Genomic DNA, 19,234 nt, shown 5'->3' on the forward strand with positions numbered 1-19,234 from the left:
TAACCTAACCGTACACGGTCCAAAACGTTCGTCAACGATTATTTTTCGCCACGTTTGATCTCACCGGACGGTGATTTGGTTGAAAAAGCGTTCGAAATGCCAAACTCCGTGTACGCGTCACCAGTGCCCGGACCGAGTGGTGTAGCAAACCCGACTTCGTCTGCGTCTGCTACTCAACCACCGGCGGCGGGAGTCCACTCACTGAAGACGGAATTCCTCACACCGAAGGTGCCATTCCATTTGCTGGAGGTGCCATTCCATTTGCCGGAGGTGCCATTCCATTTGCCGGAGGTGCCATTCCATTTGCCGAAGGTAGAATTCCACTCGCCGAGGTGGAAGTCCAATCACCGGAGGTGGAAGTCCACTCACCGGTGGCAGACGTTCAAGAATTATCGAAGTAATTATACAATTTTAATCATAATACAATATATAACTATATCGTACATTTAACTTTGGTTTGAAATCAATTTTCATAATTTATACCGTACGATGAATAATATTACTTATTAGTGGAATAATTTGTGTCCATTATGTTATTGGGTTGGTATTTAGTGCGATGTCACATTTTAGATTCTGAACGAAGTGATGAATGTATTGATTTTACAATGATGTGTGTTATTTTTTTTTTTTTTGTGTCTTTGCACAGCATAACTAGTCGAAATAATGCTTCAATTTCAAACTTTGGGGGTGGTTTCCGATGTAAAAGTGAAGAACCTTGGTGCATTATAGATGTCAAAGGAAACATTTTCCAACATTTTTCAAAAAAATCGAGAAAAACAAAAAAAAATGACAGAAAAACGGGAATTTTTACGCAAAATCAGTTTTCGACCAAATAGATATTTTATATGGTTGTAATTCAAAAACTAACCACTGTAAATACTTGAAATTTTCACCAAATGTTTATGGTAGTGCTATCTATATACAGTTTAATTTTCAAAAATGTTGACTTTTTTTGAGTTATTTATAGACCACTGAAATTTTCACTTTTTTTGAGAATTTTTTTTTGAAGTGTCGGTAAAAAAATGTTGGACGACCAAAAAAACTTGAAAATTTAATACAAGATTCATTATGAGTTGTTCTTATTGTAGCTAAAAAAAATTAAAAATCGTAAGTCACCATTTTTTTTAATAAGCGTTTATAGTTCAAAATTTTACAAAATCTGTCGAAAACGCGAAAATTTGCAAGTAATTTTGAAGCTGAAAAATCATAAAATTTTTTGTGTTTATAACTAAAGATTAAGAATACATCACTAAGTTTTCCATAAGTTTTACTTCAAGTAGCTATAGAGAAAACTCGAAGCGTCATTATAGGAAAAATTTTAATTGCGTTTGAATTTTAAATTTTTACGAAATAGCGTAACGATAACGATTTATCCTGAAACGATTTTAAATATTTGTTATTATTCAAAAAGTATAAGTCCTAGATACTTGAAAATTTTGCCAGTTATTAGGATTGGTATTTTCTTTACATGATATAATTTTCAAAATATTTTGACTTTTTTTGAGATATTTATAGACGACTGAAATTTTCAATTTGTCTGAAAATTTTTTTTTGAAGTGTCGATAAAATTTTTATGGCCCTATCAAAATACTTGAAAATTTAATACAAAGTTCCTCATAAATTATTCTTAAAGTGATTAAAAAATTATAAGAATACATAGGCACAATTTTTTTTTATAAGCATTTATAGTTTAAATTTTTACGAAATCTGTCGAAAATGTGAAAATTTGCAAGTAATTATGAAGCTGAAAAATCATAAAATTTTTTGTGTTTATAACTAAGGATTAAGAATACAACACTATGTTTTCCATAAGTTTTCCTTCAAGTAGCTATAGAGAAATCTCGAAGCGTCATTATAGGAAAAATTTGAGGTGCGTTTGAATTTTAAATTTTTACGAAATAGCGTTCCGATAACGATTTATACTGAAACGATTTTAAATATTTGTTAGTATTCAAAAAGTATAAGTCGTAGATACGTGAAAATTTTATCAGTTATGTAGATTGGCATTTTCTTTACATGATTTAATTTTCAAAATATTTTGTCTTTTTTTGAGATATTTATAGATGACTGAAATTTTCAATTTTTCTGAAAATTTTCTTTTGATGTGTCGATAAAATTTTTATGGCCCTATCAAAATACTTGAAAATTTAATACAAAGTTCCTCATAAATTATTCTTAAAGTGATTAAAAAATTATAAGAATACATAGGCACAATTTTTTTTTATAAGCATTTATAGTTTAAATTTTTACGAAATCTGTCGAAAATGTGAAAATTTGCAAGTAATTATGAAGCTGAAAAATCATAAAATTTTTTGTGTTTATAACTAAGGATTAAGAATACAACACTATGTTTTCCATAAGTTTTCCTTCAAGTAGCTATAGAGAAATCTCGAAGCGTCATTATAGGAAAAATTTGAGGTGCGTTTGAATTTTAAATTTTTACGAAATAGCGTTCCGATAACGATTTATACTGAAACGATTTTAAATATTTGTTAGTATTCAAAAAGTATAAGTCGTAGATACGTGAAAATTTTATCAGTTATGTAGATTGGCATTTTCTTTACATGATTTAATTTTCAAAATATTTTGTCTTTTTTTGAGATATTTATAGATGACTGAAATTTTCAATTTTTCTGAAAATTTTCTTTTGATGTGTCGATAAAATTTTTATGGCCCTATCAAAATACTTGAAAATTTAATACAAAGTTCCACATAAGTTATTCTTATAGTGATTAAAAAATTATAAAAATACATAGGCACAATTTTTTTTTATTAGTATTTGAAGTTCAAATATTGACTTAATACTTAAAAATTACGGCAATTTTCAAATTATCTTATATCGAAATTATAAAAGTTTTTCTTTTTAAATCTAAGATTTGAGAATTTAATACAAGGCTCATAATATATTTTTACAATAGCAGTTGAAAAATAAAATAAATATATAGCCACATTTTTTTTTTACATGCATTCAAATTTTAATTTTGACAACATACGTAAAAATCACGAAAATTCGTAAATTATTTTATTCTAGAAATTCATAAAAATTTTCCTTTTATACCTAAGATTTGAAAATTTAATACAAGGCTCTTTACAAGTTTTTCAATCTTTATAACAAAAAGAATGTCCACCGGAAATTCAAATTAAATTTTTATTAGCATTTGAATTTCAAATATTGACAAAAATTCGTCAAAACCATGAATATTTGTAAATTATTTTGTAGTTCAAAATTCATAATATTGTTTGTATTTATATCTAAGGTTATACAATTTAACACCAAGTTTTTCATAAGTTTTGCTTCAAATAGCTATAGAGAAAATTTGAAGTGTTATTATAGGAAAAATGTTTTGAGCGTTTGAGTTTTAAATTTTTATGAAATCGCGTAATGATTACGATTTATCCTCAAACCAGGTATTCGTATATCTATGATAATATAAGGTATTATGAATTATGATAACTATATGATAACTACACTAATTGATTAACCGTGCCTTATGCAAAATGCGTCTTAATTGAAAGATAAAATATTTGTTTCAAAATAGAATATATGACAATATTTAAATATAATATATCCTAGACTGACAAATCATCTCCGTTCAGAATCGTTTTTCGTATACAAATATACAATGATACCTATCATTGCATTCAAATTTAATCCCATCTATTACAGTAACCTACTGTACAGCAGAGCGACATCCACGACTTACCCGCTTTTTTTCGTTTAAATATAAAATATTAAGCCGCGTCCACACCTGAGCACGCACAGACCGAGCATGTGTGCTCACGCCGAGCCGACCGACTAACCTAACCCTAACCTAACATTAGAATAAGTTATTGGCTGCGAGTACTATGCAAATTATTTAACTTGACGTTATTTTTTTCATGAGAGTTTACACGCGTGTGTGTGTGTGCGCGCGTGTGTGTGATGGCTATAATTTCCAAATGCTATTGACAACGCTCCTCTCTACAAGCATAATATTATTATAATATTCGGCGCGCAACTCGGCGTCATCCCTCCCCCCACACCCCAACAAAACGACCGGTCGGTCGTACCGCGTACATCGCTCCACCATACGGCGCGAGAACCGATCGTCCCGTACCGCGACCACCACTCCACCCTACCGCAACAGAACGACCGCCCGATGCCACGATCGTACCGCGACCGCCACTCGATCACACCGTACACGGACAACGCACTCGCTGTTGCACGCGGCACTACGTGTATATTTCAAATTTCAATTGACCAGCACTGTTCCGACGCATCCAGTGGACCGCTTGATGCGGCGGAACAGTGCCAGTGGTGGCCAAATAAAAAACCATTTTGTTTTGCTCTTCGTTGAAGGGCTTCGCTACGACTGCGTATAATTTTGATTCGGAAAACCTAAAGTCTATTAATTATTGACAGCATTTAAGTTGATTTTTACGTTTAGATATTTTCAATATCGAATAAAATACTTACCTCATACCGATTTTAACGTCATAAACAATTATTACATCCAACATAATATCTATAATCTGTCATGGTTATAAGGAGGAGTGTCGATATAATATGAGAAATGTGAGGGGTAAAGCCCCCGCAGATTCGCTTCTTCAAAAATCTATTGGGTGCTCGATTCCGATTTTGGTTATTTGCGCCTATCATCGTGCCTACATTGTAATAACTAATAACGTTTTGTGGCGCGTATACGTACTGCGTGATTTCATTTTCAAAATTGCCCAAGTCATTGGGAAAATAATAATAATAATAATAATTGTTGTACAGTACAATATTATGAGAACGCGCGCGCGCCGTGTGTGTGTGTGTAGTATTCGATAACACGCAGACTTCCGTCGGCGCCGCTAGATAACAATATTCTCAATGTATGGGAAAATATTGATTTTGTGATGTAGTTTATATTGACGTCGTTGTATAATGTCTGATAGCATCGTTTTAGGCGCGCAACACGGCGTGCACCCCTCCACCTCTCCGCTACCTAAAAAAACCGCCCGATCGTACCGCGGTACCTGACCACTCCACTAGTTCTTGCCGTACAGCCTACGACCCTCCGCACCGCAAACACCTCTCCACCAAACAGTAACCGAACTACCGAACGACGCCTGGCGGTACCGCGCAACCACCGCGCCGCCAGTCCATCGTCGGCGACTGACGAGAAACCGCGCCTGCGAGTACGAAAACCACTGTCCGAATTTTTGAGTGGGTCGAAATAGGCAGCCTAATTTTATTTAACATGTTTTTTGATGTTTAATTAAATTTGATTAAAGTTGATCTGTGATAACGATGGTCAAAAATATTACTCGTCCTATTTCATACCCGACATTTATTTTATTATTATTATTATTCGTATCATACCTATAAAATTCACGCTCAGCTGATTGCCTGTAACAGCGTTAGTTTAAAATTTAGAGTGAATCGACCTCTTATGAAAATTGATGAACATTACCTACGTGGTTTTAGGTGTGTTTTAGGTTTTTTTACGATGGTCCAGTTTTGAAGTGAATTATGAGCATCGTACCTACCTAGTCACGTCAAACGTATGTCATACTAAAATTGTACAGTTTACGCAAACACGCGCGTAACGTGTTATAACATTTTTAACACTTTACCTATATATGGTTTATTCATCAGTCCGTTATTCATAAATGAACTTCTTTCGGCAGTTTTATCAAAAATGTTATTGTTTTCTCAGCTCATCCATATCCATGGTTCAATTTTTTTATTTAAACGTAGTGTGCCTATCTTACTATCTTAGATGCATCCTGTTTGAAGTACCTACTAAAGATCTTTTGATTGAATTTGACTAAAACCCATCTTTGTTCTTTCTGTTAGGCAGTTTTTAACATTATAACATGGTTCCTAAAATCTTTTTTAGTTACATAATATTATAATTAAATAATATATACCGTTATAATAATAATTTATAATTAAGGATATAAAAGCAATGTTCATTTTATTTGTTGTTATTAAATTATTGTTTAATTGTGTACAATTTAGAATATTTTGATGAGTATACTTTTTACAGACATTACCTAAATGGCTATTTTTTATTTTTTATTTTAGATTTGTGTCATCGATCGCCAGAAAGATAACTAGAAAAAATATTTCCACTCTTGATGTGCTCAGAAAATGATATTTACGACCCACTACTTATAGAAACCATTCAATCTTATAATTTTGATTTTGAAGAGAAATTTGTGATGCCACCACATTTTACTTTGAATGAAAACTATGCTTTATATCACTGTAAAACCGTGTCATGGATGGTGAATGTTGAACGCAGGAATTGTAAGTTGATGATAAATTGATAAATATTATATTATGTTATAATTACCAATTAAATACCATGGTACAACATTTTATATTTCCAAAAATTCAAACCTTAACTGAATAGTGAATTGAACTGGTTGCTATTGTTTTTGAAATTTTGTTTCTGTATTAACTTAATTTATAAAAAAGAAAAATTTTAATGAAAATACCAAATTGCAATCAAAAGAAACATTATTTTTCCAAAAGTAGTTATCTCAACATTTTTAGATATTAAATACTAATATTATCAACATACATAGAGTGTAATATTCATAAAACTTTTCAATTGATGGTCCAAGAATAAATCATGAAACCATGATTTTTACAAATATATAACTCAATTATAATTATTTATTTATTGATTTGCATAGTTAATATGAAAATTTTATTTTTTTTCAGCTATAAATGATCAATCTCAGTTTACAGGGGGTATTTTAGCAGATGTATTGAATGAAGATAAACGATTGGAAATGATATCTTGCATTGTGGCAAATTTTCCACCACAAATAGTATTTAATATTAAATTTTCCGTTTATTTTATTTCAGTGAATCAATTGTTATAACTTTTTTAGGTTTTTCGGCAAAAAGTCCAAATTCTTGATAACCTCGACAAAAATTTAAAATCAGACTATATGATACCGTTGCATGCCAATGTATAATATCAAAAATAAATAGTCGTTATGTTAATATACCAAAAGCATTCAATGGATTTACAAGTTAGTACATGCCATCAATTTGTAATTAAATGCTTGCTATATTTCAATTATAATTTATATTACATTTACAGCAGATACATCACAAAGTATAATTCAGCGTTTATCTTACAAATTGTCAAAAAGAAATGTCAAGAGTGAGGAAATTCTTGCTTGTTATTGTAACAATAGACAATCAAATAGCATTTTACTGATTTGTGGAATGTGTGGTGAAGCACAACATGAAAGTTGTGTGGTGTATAATCCAAAAATATATGGAGGGCTGCCATATTTGTGTTCCAGTTGCTGGACATTCAATGATCCCATTCAATGTAGAGCTACGCTAATTATTGTTCCAGACTATTGTTTGGAACACTGGATTCATGACGTAACATTTTCATTTAATTATACATTATTTATGAAAATTAATATTGTAATTTTAATTTCAGATACAGAAAATAGTTAGCCCACCCTTTAAGTGTTTTGTCTATAATGGAATTCATTCATGTAAATTTATGCAACCGACTATTTTCAATACCTTTGACGTAGTACTTATTACATATAGTAAACTAGCAAAAGAATTAAGCTATGGACAACGTTATGTAAGTATTATATTTAATAGTTGATACATTTTACATATTTTACAAAGAAGTGTATAGAGAATAGAATCGTATATCTGAACCACTTGGAGCGATGAAAATATCAATTTTACAAAGATGGTTATGTGTGTCGAGAGGTCATAGTAAATCATACAAATTTCAAAATATTTTGACTCTTTTTGATCTAATTATATGTCGAAGAAATTTTTATAATTTTTTTATAAATTATTGTGGATAAAATAAATTTGGTTTGGTTAAAAAACTTTTAAAAAATTAGGTTCCTCTTATGTTGTTATAATAGTAAGTTAAAAATATTAAAAATACTTATCTTGTTTATAACCATTTAAGTTCTTTAGACTTAGATTTGGATATAGATGTTTAAGAGGAGAATAATGATTTTAGGTATTTTTTTTATTTTTTTATAATTTAATAATATTTTAATATAGTAGACAATTGTCTAAATGCGTTTGAATGGGTCATGTTAATGAGTACATACAAATATTAATTTTTATGAGTTTTCTAAAAATACATTTGATTACATTACAAAATTTTATCGGAGATTATTTCCTTTTGCACATTATTTGTGTTTTTATTCAAAAACATGCTTCACAGAAAAAACTCATGACGTATCATTAAGTGATACAATTTCGATATATATTTTTTTTAAGAAAAATGCTTCTTACTGGGCACATTGGATTGAATTTTCAAAATTATATTACTATATACTAGTACAATTTTGAATAGTACCTATAGAAATTTGGGTGCTAATTTGATGGAACTTATTAAACAATTTATGATCATTATATTGAATAATTGTATAATATTTGTATTATAATAAATAAATAATGTTAACTCAGTGAAAATTCAGACAAATAAATGTATTTCATTGGCTCATTGCTCATGAAATCATGAACCATAACATATATTTGAATTAAGAATTATTAAAAATTATATACCTATAATTATTTAAAGGTTGATGAAAATCAAACTGTCACTGGCTTGCAGCATTTGAAGAAGTATCCCCAATCACCACTACTTTGCTTAAAATGGTGGAGAATTTGTCTCGATCAACCGCAAACATACAATAGTAACATTGATAAAGTATTCGAAATTCTATCGCCTTTAAAATCAGGCCATAAATGGATATTGCCCGGAACGCTAGTACAAGAATCTTCAAAAAGTAAACATCTACTACACTATGTTATCTACAACACCTTTTAACGTTTTGAAAATTATGTTTTTAGATTTTTTTAGTATTATGAAGTACTTGAATTTATTGGGAGTCAAATTTGATTATGCTAATTTTACTAAGGCGATTAAAGAAAAACCGGAAGATTCTATCCTATTATTTTCAGATATTTTATGGTGTAATTTAATCAAAGATATTAATTATGAGTTAAATTTACCAGTTCCAAAATTTAAAGTTCATTGGTTGCAATTTTCGAATATTGAAAATTTTTTTATCAGGAGATAGAAAAATTGTTTACTATTAAGACTTCTCATTTAAAAGACAAGTAATGTTTTTACTCAATAATAAATATTAGTTATATTAAACTTGATACATATAATTTGTTTAACATAAGATAGATAGATGCATAATTAAAGTATTGATTAAAATATGACATGTTTTATCATTTATTTGTGCCATACACATTAAAATCATCGAGAAAGAAACCATCTCACATCATGTTTTTTATACACTTTTAGATATATAACTAGTACTTTAAAAATATACATAGTTTATTATTCATATATTATTTACTATATTTTATTATGTATCTACTTACAATTTGGCTCTGTTGCAATATAACTTAGCAGATAATTTAAATAATAACTGGTGATTATTACCTAGTTGACAGTGTGTTGTACACGTTTTATGAAGTTCAACATACTTTTTTTTTAAATCAAGTTGATTAGTAACATCATTTTGATTTCACTTAATATTTTCTAGTTTTGTCATAACTGATGAGGTAGTTGAATACGTCTTGTTTTTGGATTTTGAAAATGAAAATAAAATTTCCATTAATTACTTACACATTTGTATTTCTATAAACTTTTTTTAATTATTTGTATATCCTGAATGAACTTATATATAAATAATATGACACGCACACAAATTTCAATCTTTGCTATTGTATTTGAATTTTGACGTTAGTTTTATTTACAATATTAATATCAGTGTATAAACTTTTTTCCATATTATAGTGACTTTTCTGAAAATTTGCATGTTTTATGAATTTAACTTCGTATTGTATCATTTTTCATATTTATCCAATTTATTCATGATACATAAACATCCAAATACTATTCATCAGTAATTGTTTTTAATATAATTTCTGTGCTCATATATCAGCTATTAGCTAATGATTAGCTTACCAATAAACTTCTTCTAGTGTATTTTTTAAATAAACTATTAACTCAATTCCTGTATTTATAATGAAAATCATATTCTAGTTTGACCCTTTTAAATTAGTGTTGTTTTATTTTCATATTACTAGGTTAAATGAATTACGCAAAATGTCAGGAACCATTATTTTGTGTTACTGTCACATCAAAAATACCAAACAACTGAAATCTTAGCAGTATTTGATACTATACAATATGATATACTTTTGAATAACATTGTTTTCATCCATATGTGTTTATTGACTATAAATTATCAATAATTATTTCAGGTTAAGTTTCTTAAAATATTGTAGAATAGCTGACTTTGTACGTGTAATTTATATTTAAAAATAATCATTATTGTATTTTACTAAATCATGTGTGAACTGTGACAATAGATTATGGTTTTGAATATATTAAATAGTAGATTGCTCTGCTTCCAATGAAAATGTTATTAGAATTATATTGGCACACCCTTTTGCTTATGTCTGGTTTAATTTGGTAAAGTATATACCCGGCTTTTAGGTATCTTTAGTATTATTTTCTTAATAATTACTATATATAGTTGGTATATTCATGTATTTTTTTTTTTTTTTTTATATAATTTGTCAAAATCAATAGCTAGTTTTTAAATATTGCTCCATATATAAGTAATAAAATTTCTATAATATATGGAATAAAAAATATTGTAATGAAAAATATTCTATAAATTCTAAAATATGCTAAAATTAACGAGTTTGTTAATAATTATTGTGTGTAATTACTGTTTATTTTTTAGATGAATTAATTATTGTTATGTTTTTAGATGTTTATTTTGTCGATTTGAACATCAATTACATCGTTATAAAAACTTGATAGTTAATAATATTGAAGATATTGATGAGTATATCATGAACAATCTTGCAGAAATTAATAAAGAAAAAATTATGTCCCAACATGAAATTTTATTAAGAAGTTAGTTAAAATATTAAATGAGCTTTTACATTTTTCATTAATATACATTTTATTTTTTTTAGGCTTAATTTTGTGCGAAAGAGACAATAATAGTTTGACTGATGATTATATGAAAATAGCAACTGAATGTATGGAAATTCTGAACTTACTTAGTTCAGAATTTCTTAATATATGGAGGTTTTGGTTCAATCTTGATAAATGTAAGAACGCTTTCGAACATATTATTAAAGCTAAGTCATTGCCTACAATTGATGACGTTTTAGCTGAGGTTGAAAAACCTGGACATTCAATTTAAAATAAAAAAAGATGAATGATAGTGTTGAGATTACCAACTTGGTAGGTTAACTGAGAAATAAAGATTTGTTTGTTATTAATTATTTTTAAATATTTCAGCTGCAGCAACATTTGTCTACATTAAGAACAGAAAATGAACATTATGTAGATAAATTAAAAACCAATCATGAATCTTTACGTTTCTTGAAGGTTATAAAATATATTTCCAATATTATCATGCAAAAATTTGCTTAATGTGTAGTGCTTGTAAGACTAGTCCAACTGAAGTATGTAGACAACTGTAGAAATATTTAGTTATGTTTAGTAATGTTAAATTTTACTATTCCTTAACAGCTTGTAGTGTTATATTGTTATCATATTTTATGCGATAATTGTTTGATAAAAGCATATAAATGTTCCAATTCTATCAATTTGACATGCCTAAAATGTCATGCTTCAAATTCTATGGAAAATATGGAGTGCTTCAAACAGAACCAAAAAACTAGTATTCAAATGATTGGATCCTATTCCACTAAGATACGAAGTATAGTTTGTAAACTGAAAGAAGTTATAACTATAGATCAATGTAGTAAAGTCATAATTTTTTCATCTTTGAGTATTTCTTATATCTATAGTATTTACTTAAGCATAAATATTATTTTTAAATATCAAATGAATTTCAGTTAAAAACATCGTTGGATTGTCTTTCTGCAGCATTAAGCGTAAATGCTATAAAGTTTACACAATTGGATTTGGGTTGTTCAAATAGTTCTACTGTCCTAAACGACTTTAAGGTCAGTAAAATACTAACATATGTAGGGAACATCGAATTTAATCCATAATTTACATAATACATTAATACAGTATTATTATAAATATAATCAAATCCTCAGTTGTATTGATATAATATTCTTTGTTTTTGTTAATAGAATTCAGAAGAGATGACAACAATATAAATCAATTTAAACATAGGATTAAATAATTTGAAATTAAATTTTGCAACAACAGTATTTTTTATGGAACCAATTATGGACAAATCATTTGAGAACCAAATTGTCGATCAAATATGTTGTAAACAAATAAAGTAATTCAATCGTTTTATTGTAGTTCAGTATCATCATATTTTTAATTGAAAATACTTTGTTGCAGCATTTTACTGTTTGAATTAATTTTAGGCTTAAAGTTCTCAGTCCAAATTTTTTGGTTTAAGTTTAATTTTAAACTCATTCCTGCAATTTATTTTTACAATCACAAACTTTACAATTTATTACTTAATTTAGTTATTTAATAGTTGTACAAAGTATAAGTTATTTTTCAATGACTAAATTCTTTGAATTTAATTCCAATCCTTTAATTTTGTTATATTTTCTCTAAATTGTTATCCTAATTTATCCTAGAATAATATTTTTATCACTCCACCATAAAAATGTAATCATTTTGTTAATTATATTTTTATTTATTTATTATTTTTAGACAAACATGTATACATCATTTCATTATTGAAAATTCGATCGAAGAAAAAATCACAAAAACATTTATCAATGATGGCCCATCGTTAGGTGTTGATCTCACTCTTGATCAACTAACAGAATTACTTATAAATAAAAATGATTAAATATTAACAGATAATAACATACGTACTATTTATATCAATATTTTCATACATCAATAAATTGATTGTTTTTTTATTGTGTTGTACTATATTTTATTGTTATTCGTTAACATACAGTTTGGTTAAGTTAAAAGTTAATACTTACTACTGTACATTTTATTTTATTCTGTAATGTTTTTGAATAATTCTTGGTATAATTAAAAATGGAATTTGTGATTTATTTTATTTTAAGTATCCACAAAAGGAAAATATAACAATTTTAATATTTTGTATAAATTAATTTGTTAGTTGAGTGTATTGTATTTTTTTACTGTCATACTTTTTTTACAATATGTTGTTTCTAATTTAATATCAAGACTATTGATAGACTATTGATGTATTGCCATTTATGTTATTTAGTTATGTTGTACACCATTGACTGAGTAGTTAAACTTGGCAATGCAATTAAATTTAAATTTAAATATGTATAAACTAGCTGATTGAAAATTATATAATAAAATAAACTAGCTAATTCCATACGGTTTGTTGCAAAGAAAAAATAAAAAGATTTTAATTGTAATATTGAATATATAATATCATAAATTACATTTAAGAAATTAATATTTTTTTTATTGTTATTATTATTATTAGCCTTTCATATAACAACTATTACAGATCGACTATACATCATAGTTAAATTAACAGCAATATATTAAATCATAACAATATTGAATACACAGAAGAAGAGAAAAAACAAAGAATATAATAGTAGTTAGTAATAAGGTTATTATACAAATAAGGTTATGTGGATTTCATAAATACGTTGAATGTAATTGGTTGTGAAAAAATTATGGAGAATGCGTTGCCGTTGTGAGTTTGTTTATCACTGATAAATTATAATTTAGTGAAAAGGGAGAGTAGAGATCTTAATAAAGTTTGTATTTTGGTCAGAAATGTAAATAAATATATTGGCACAAATTAGACCCACTTTGGTATTGTTGCCATGATGACTAGCACGAGCTTCCTGACTCTGAAGTTCTGATATTTTTAGTTTTTGTCTTTTGCTTGGATTAATTTCTTGCTAAGTATACATTCTATATAAGAATCTATGTGATTACTATAGCACAGAGCACACTTAGCCGGGAGTGATTGGTCTTTAATGCAGTCCGCTGTGAGATGGTCACATTTGAGTCATTTGATGCATCTAGATGGGTGACAACAGTAATTATGGGTACGGCCATATGCTTGTCATTTAAAGCACTGAGGTGGGTCATTAAATTACTATAATAGATATTATATTATATTATTATTATGAACATATGAATATTTTTCCATTTTATCATAGTAAACATTGTAGTTTTATTTTAAGTCTAGAAATGACTTCATACCAAATTTATAGATAACATTTAGAATTATATTTTTTTTAAATGTTATTATTATTAAAAAGATAACATATCAGTCTTAGGTAGGTATGTTTTGTAGGTATTTTACAGTTTATACAAATAAAAAGTAACAACTAAAGCAACATATTTAGCTTTATGAACTTTATTTTCTCCATAAACTTAATTTTTTTGTTTCTATAATAGTACAGCCTGTCTAACTGTGTTGCATAATTAAGGGTGATAAATACTCCCCCCAATCTTTTACTTTACTATTAACATTTTATATTTGATGTGGTAGGTTACTTTATGAGGCTAACAGATTTTGCTAAAACCATATAATACTACTCCTCCCCAACCAAATTCCTAATTAAGCCACTGCTGTGGTGAGTACCCAGACTCCACTCGCCCTGCCCTAGGGACGAGACATTGCGCAACCATAACAAATTGCAGCTTTTAGGGCTGAAGCAAGACCCATTCTAAAGTCATTGTGGTGACAAAAATATAGCATGTCTGACAATGATCAGCAGAAATTATTTACACGAAAAAAACTGAATTATTAACTATCCAATTTAAAATAAATATGTATAGCAGTAAAATATTGAACTTTTGTGTACCTTTCTACTTTATAAATGAAACATTGTATGGGTACGTAGTCCGTGTACCAAATTATTATTTTTTTTTTTTGTCTTTTAAATAGTTTAATAGTTGTGGTAGTACCTACCCGCACCACAATGTGAAATAAAGGCATTAATTTTTAGCTACTTTAAGACAATAGATATATATTATAATGACAGTACATCATATACTTTTTGAAAAGTACTTGAACAAAGTTAATTTGAAGGCTTTCTCAAATTTTCGAATACTTGTTATTCGTTTTAGTTTTATATAATATAATCGCATAAAAAAAATTCTTTATTTAATTTTAATATTTTTTCTATGAATTAAAATTCTAATTCTGATAATTCGACAACAAAAAAAACCAAATGCGTAACTTTGATAATTACACCAAATTATACGGCGTAAAGGCTCTATAAATGTAACGTACAATAACACGAAAATTGATTCTGTTGATATATAACGTGAAAAATGTAGTGTAAAAAAAATGAAAGTAGCTGAAGATTAAAAGTATATATAAATACTTTTTTTTTTAAGTATTTGTATTCATATTAGGCACTCAATTACAACTTTTATTGCAGAGTATTCAAACATATATTATATTGTAAATACTTTTCAAAATAAGTATGTCCCCATTGTGCATTTGACCAACAACACATCTCAGATATGGTTGTTTTAAAGTCTCAAACTTTTCATTCAAAGTCTATTACACATCAATGAGATGATCTACGATTACTGCTCTAAAACTACATGTCTACATCCCTTTAACTGGGCATAGGTGTTGTAAAAAAATAAAACGGTTACATTCTAAATAGTAAATATCATGCAGTACAATGTGTAAAGTTTTAAGTACAGGTCGTATAATAGTAACATATACTAACATTGTTATGTTGCAGAGAAGTTGTGTAGTCTTATATTTGTGTTGTTTAATATCAACTTATTCACCTACCTACGCACACACATGACACATGTATAGGTAAGTAGGTGAATATCAACGTATCGATAAACAAAATTATATCACTCACCTTACACGTCTTCTGTAATAATTTTGTGAAGTTATACCTATATTATATTATATTTAAATGTATTATTAATACGCACGTGATTACATTATAAAAAATGCATATTACCTAAAGATATAATATTAATCTAATATAAAGCATCTATGGTGTTTAATGATATACTTAATTGTTTGACTGATTTATTTTTGTACTTGTAATATTATTGAATACTTAAAAAAAAATCACCTCTGGGGAGACGTGCGACGTATGCCGGACGGGCAATGATCGCCGGTGGTGTAGATCGCCACAAACCGCCGCGATCGTTCATATGGGGCCCTGGTATGTGTAGGCCTAAAAGTAACCATCTAAAATAAAATTGAGAAAGTGAAGGAATTATAAAAATTACGTCTATCACAAAATCGTAGGATTGTTATGGGCTCCTGGTCAGTGTTGGGAATTATCTAGATAAATTATCTTTTAAAGTTTACCTAGATAATTTGAATATTATCAATGTCCCAACAAAATATTATATTTTTTTTTTAAAATCACTATATTATAATAATATTACAAATATGAACAATCAGGCCAAATATGAACACCTCAACCGTGTTGTAGCTTATGATATTGAATAAAACCAATTTCCTAATTTAGCCAAAAACCTAATTTCAATTATTTATAAAATTAGAAGTATTAATAAAATAATAAGAGGACATCGTGTTAAAAATAACAATAACGTAGAGCCTTGCAATAACAATTTTACCTTAAAGTTTTATAATAGATTAAACTATTGAAACTAGTGAACGAAAATACAAAGGCATTTGACATGGCTTATTTAAAACCAACAAAATTATCAAGTATAGTGGCTCCCTTCGCCTGCCGGCTCCGGTCGCCAATCTCGTTAGATGGGGGCTCGGCCCCCAAACCCCCCGGGGCTAAAATAGCTAACCTAACTTCACCGCCCTTATCCCTTAACTTAACCTAACCGGCCGTCTGTTAAAGTAACATATTAAGTATTATTATATAGTGGCTACCTCGTGATCGATCCTAGTAATCATCAAACAGTAATATTTAATACGAAAATAAAACATTATCAGTTCTATTACCTTTTGAAAGTCGTTAATTATAATTAACTATAACTTTTAAAATAATGATTTGCGAGAATTTTGGAATATGACTTTTGTGTTCAGTGCTTTAAAACACACATTTGGGGGGGGGGGGGAATCGAAAAAAATCGCGTGGGAACTAAACTGCATTTAAACAGACTGAAAATTTTGTTACGTTTGTCTGCTGCTTTTGGTTGTTAAATGTAGGTGTCTGGTTGCGAACGACGTGTTCGTAGTAAGTGAAATTAAAATGTTCCATAAACTTGATAATAAATGCTATACATTATTTATATAGACACCTGGTTTGGTGTATCACAACATTATTATTGTTTATACATAATTAAGTACATAGTTGTTAGATGCATATAATATGTGTAGCCTATAAAACATCAATTAAATGTAATGTATCCTATTGCTATTATATATTACATAATATTATGTGTGTGTTGTACACATGCTTATAGTTTTTGGTTTTAAAATATTATCAATCACAATCTTTTACAATTTTAGTTTTAATAAGTAGTACCTACTACCTAATAGAATAATAATAATAATAATAATAATAATGATAAATATGATCATTGATGATTTGATAGACATTTTGAACAATATTAAAATACATACATTAAACGCTGTACTTAACGTTGCAATTCTTATACACATTAGTTATATTTAAAAAAATAAATAATGATTCTAATTAATTAACCAATTTGTGCATTGACAGCAATACATAGAAATTAATCATAACATTAGACATATATACAATGAAATTGAAAATCAGTTACAAACATTGACCATATTAGGTATGTGCTTTTGAAATTATAATTATTTGTGTATGAAACATACTATATTTTAAGATAACAAAAATTAGTTATTTAATCAATTTGAATTTATATATATATGCATGTGTGTGACATCAGTTAGAAATTCACGATGAATAATAATAAAGTATTAAGTGAATTAAGAAATTAATGAATATCACAAATAAAATGGTGTGCATGCCGTGAAGAAATTCTTATGATTAACAGAGTATGGTTTAGTCACAAATTAGTAATAAGTATTAATACCATGATAATTTTTTTTATTGTGTTTCTGTTACATTTGCATTGATGAAATGAGTAATATAAAAGATATTCCTTTTATATATGTGTTTTTCTTCAAGGTGTTCCTATATAGTAAATTTTTTTTATATACCTATATAATCGAACCTAACTTATATTACAATTATATATGTCATCATAAGTTCGAACAAATTACTGCTGGTAGTTGTGTAGCCTATAGGTTATTGAATAATACTGAAGACAACATATTGTATGTTTTAAGGAATTGGAATTTATTTAGTGTAACCAATGGCTTATTTTATATTATATACTACTATATACTATTTTGTATACTATACAGTATACACACACATAGCTTAATTAAATGGTTTTTTTTTCTTGAAAACGGTTTATTATGGAAGACGGTAAAAGATTGTAAATGGTTAGGTACCTATCAATTATCATTTATCGTCGTTGTGGGATATCCAAATACATTTAGGCATATAGCTCTAATTGGTGTTCAGTGATGGTGGAGCAACCTTCACTAAAAAAAGAACTAAGTAATAATATAACAAAAAATAATAAAATAAAATTCGAAAAAAATGCAAAAGATCTCAGGTGGCTATGTTATTTAAATGAGCCACCGCAATAACTTTGCTAGTCCTACAACTAACAATTTTATTATTAATAATAATTAATTAATAATATGATGTACACGTAGATATAAGATGCGGAGTGATTAACGGTACTAAGCGATATCCAGAGACCACAGTTTTTCAAAAACACTTTAATCAATATCAATAAATAAAATAAATGCCTAACGCCTTACCTACTGGGACATACTACCAAGGTACTGGCTAATGGAAAAACTTCAGCATTTAAACCGTTTTTATGTAGCTGTGATTAAAATATTAATACTAAAAACGTTTAAACGTGTGAATTATGTGTCATTTAACCTTATAATATAGTTGGTATGTTTGTTTTTAATCGATATGTTTATACTATTTGTCCATCTATGATTCTATTCATATTGTACTAAGTTATGTTTCTATTCACTGCTTAGTCATAACATTTAGTAAACCTACCATTATTTTATTGCATATTGTAATTAACAAAATTAATCAAGAAGTCATGTGAATACACAGCAATTTCTTTTTTGTTAGGTATAAAATAAAATAAAAACATATATTGCAATCTTTACAAAATCATTGTGTATATTTTAAAAATATATATACACAGCTAAATAATTAAGTTCTAGGTAAATGTTAAATAATTTACAATTAGTCGTTACTTCTAAA

At 27.9% G+C, this 19,234-nt stretch overlaps 1 pseudogene across 1 annotated transcript; it reads left to right on the top strand.

The window, feature by feature from the left end:
• Window positions 1-96: 96 nt before the first annotated feature.
• LOC149059803 (DNA-dependent ATPase/E3 ubiquitin-protein ligase HLTF-like) lies at window positions 97-13,017 on the top strand (annotated as a pseudogene). The gene is made up of 14 exons (XR_016191479.1): window positions 97-397; window positions 6,089-6,280; window positions 6,701-6,810; window positions 6,874-7,017; window positions 7,089-7,381; window positions 7,443-7,595; window positions 8,565-8,772; window positions 8,837-9,050; window positions 10,783-10,931; window positions 10,994-11,267; window positions 11,325-11,414; window positions 11,870-11,998; window positions 12,134-12,288; window positions 12,678-13,017. The product of XR_016191479.1 is annotated as a DNA-dependent ATPase/E3 ubiquitin-protein ligase HLTF-like (transcript).
• The last annotated feature ends 6,217 nt before the right edge of the window (window positions 13,018-19,234 follow it).

Source organism: Diuraphis noxia, unplaced genomic scaffold (assembly GCF_037042655.1).
Source record: "Diuraphis noxia isolate RWA-SAM2 unplaced genomic scaffold, SU_Dnox_SAM2 contig0001, whole genome shotgun sequence".
Classification (NCBI taxonomy): domain Eukaryota; kingdom Metazoa; phylum Arthropoda; class Insecta; order Hemiptera; family Aphididae; genus Diuraphis; species Diuraphis noxia.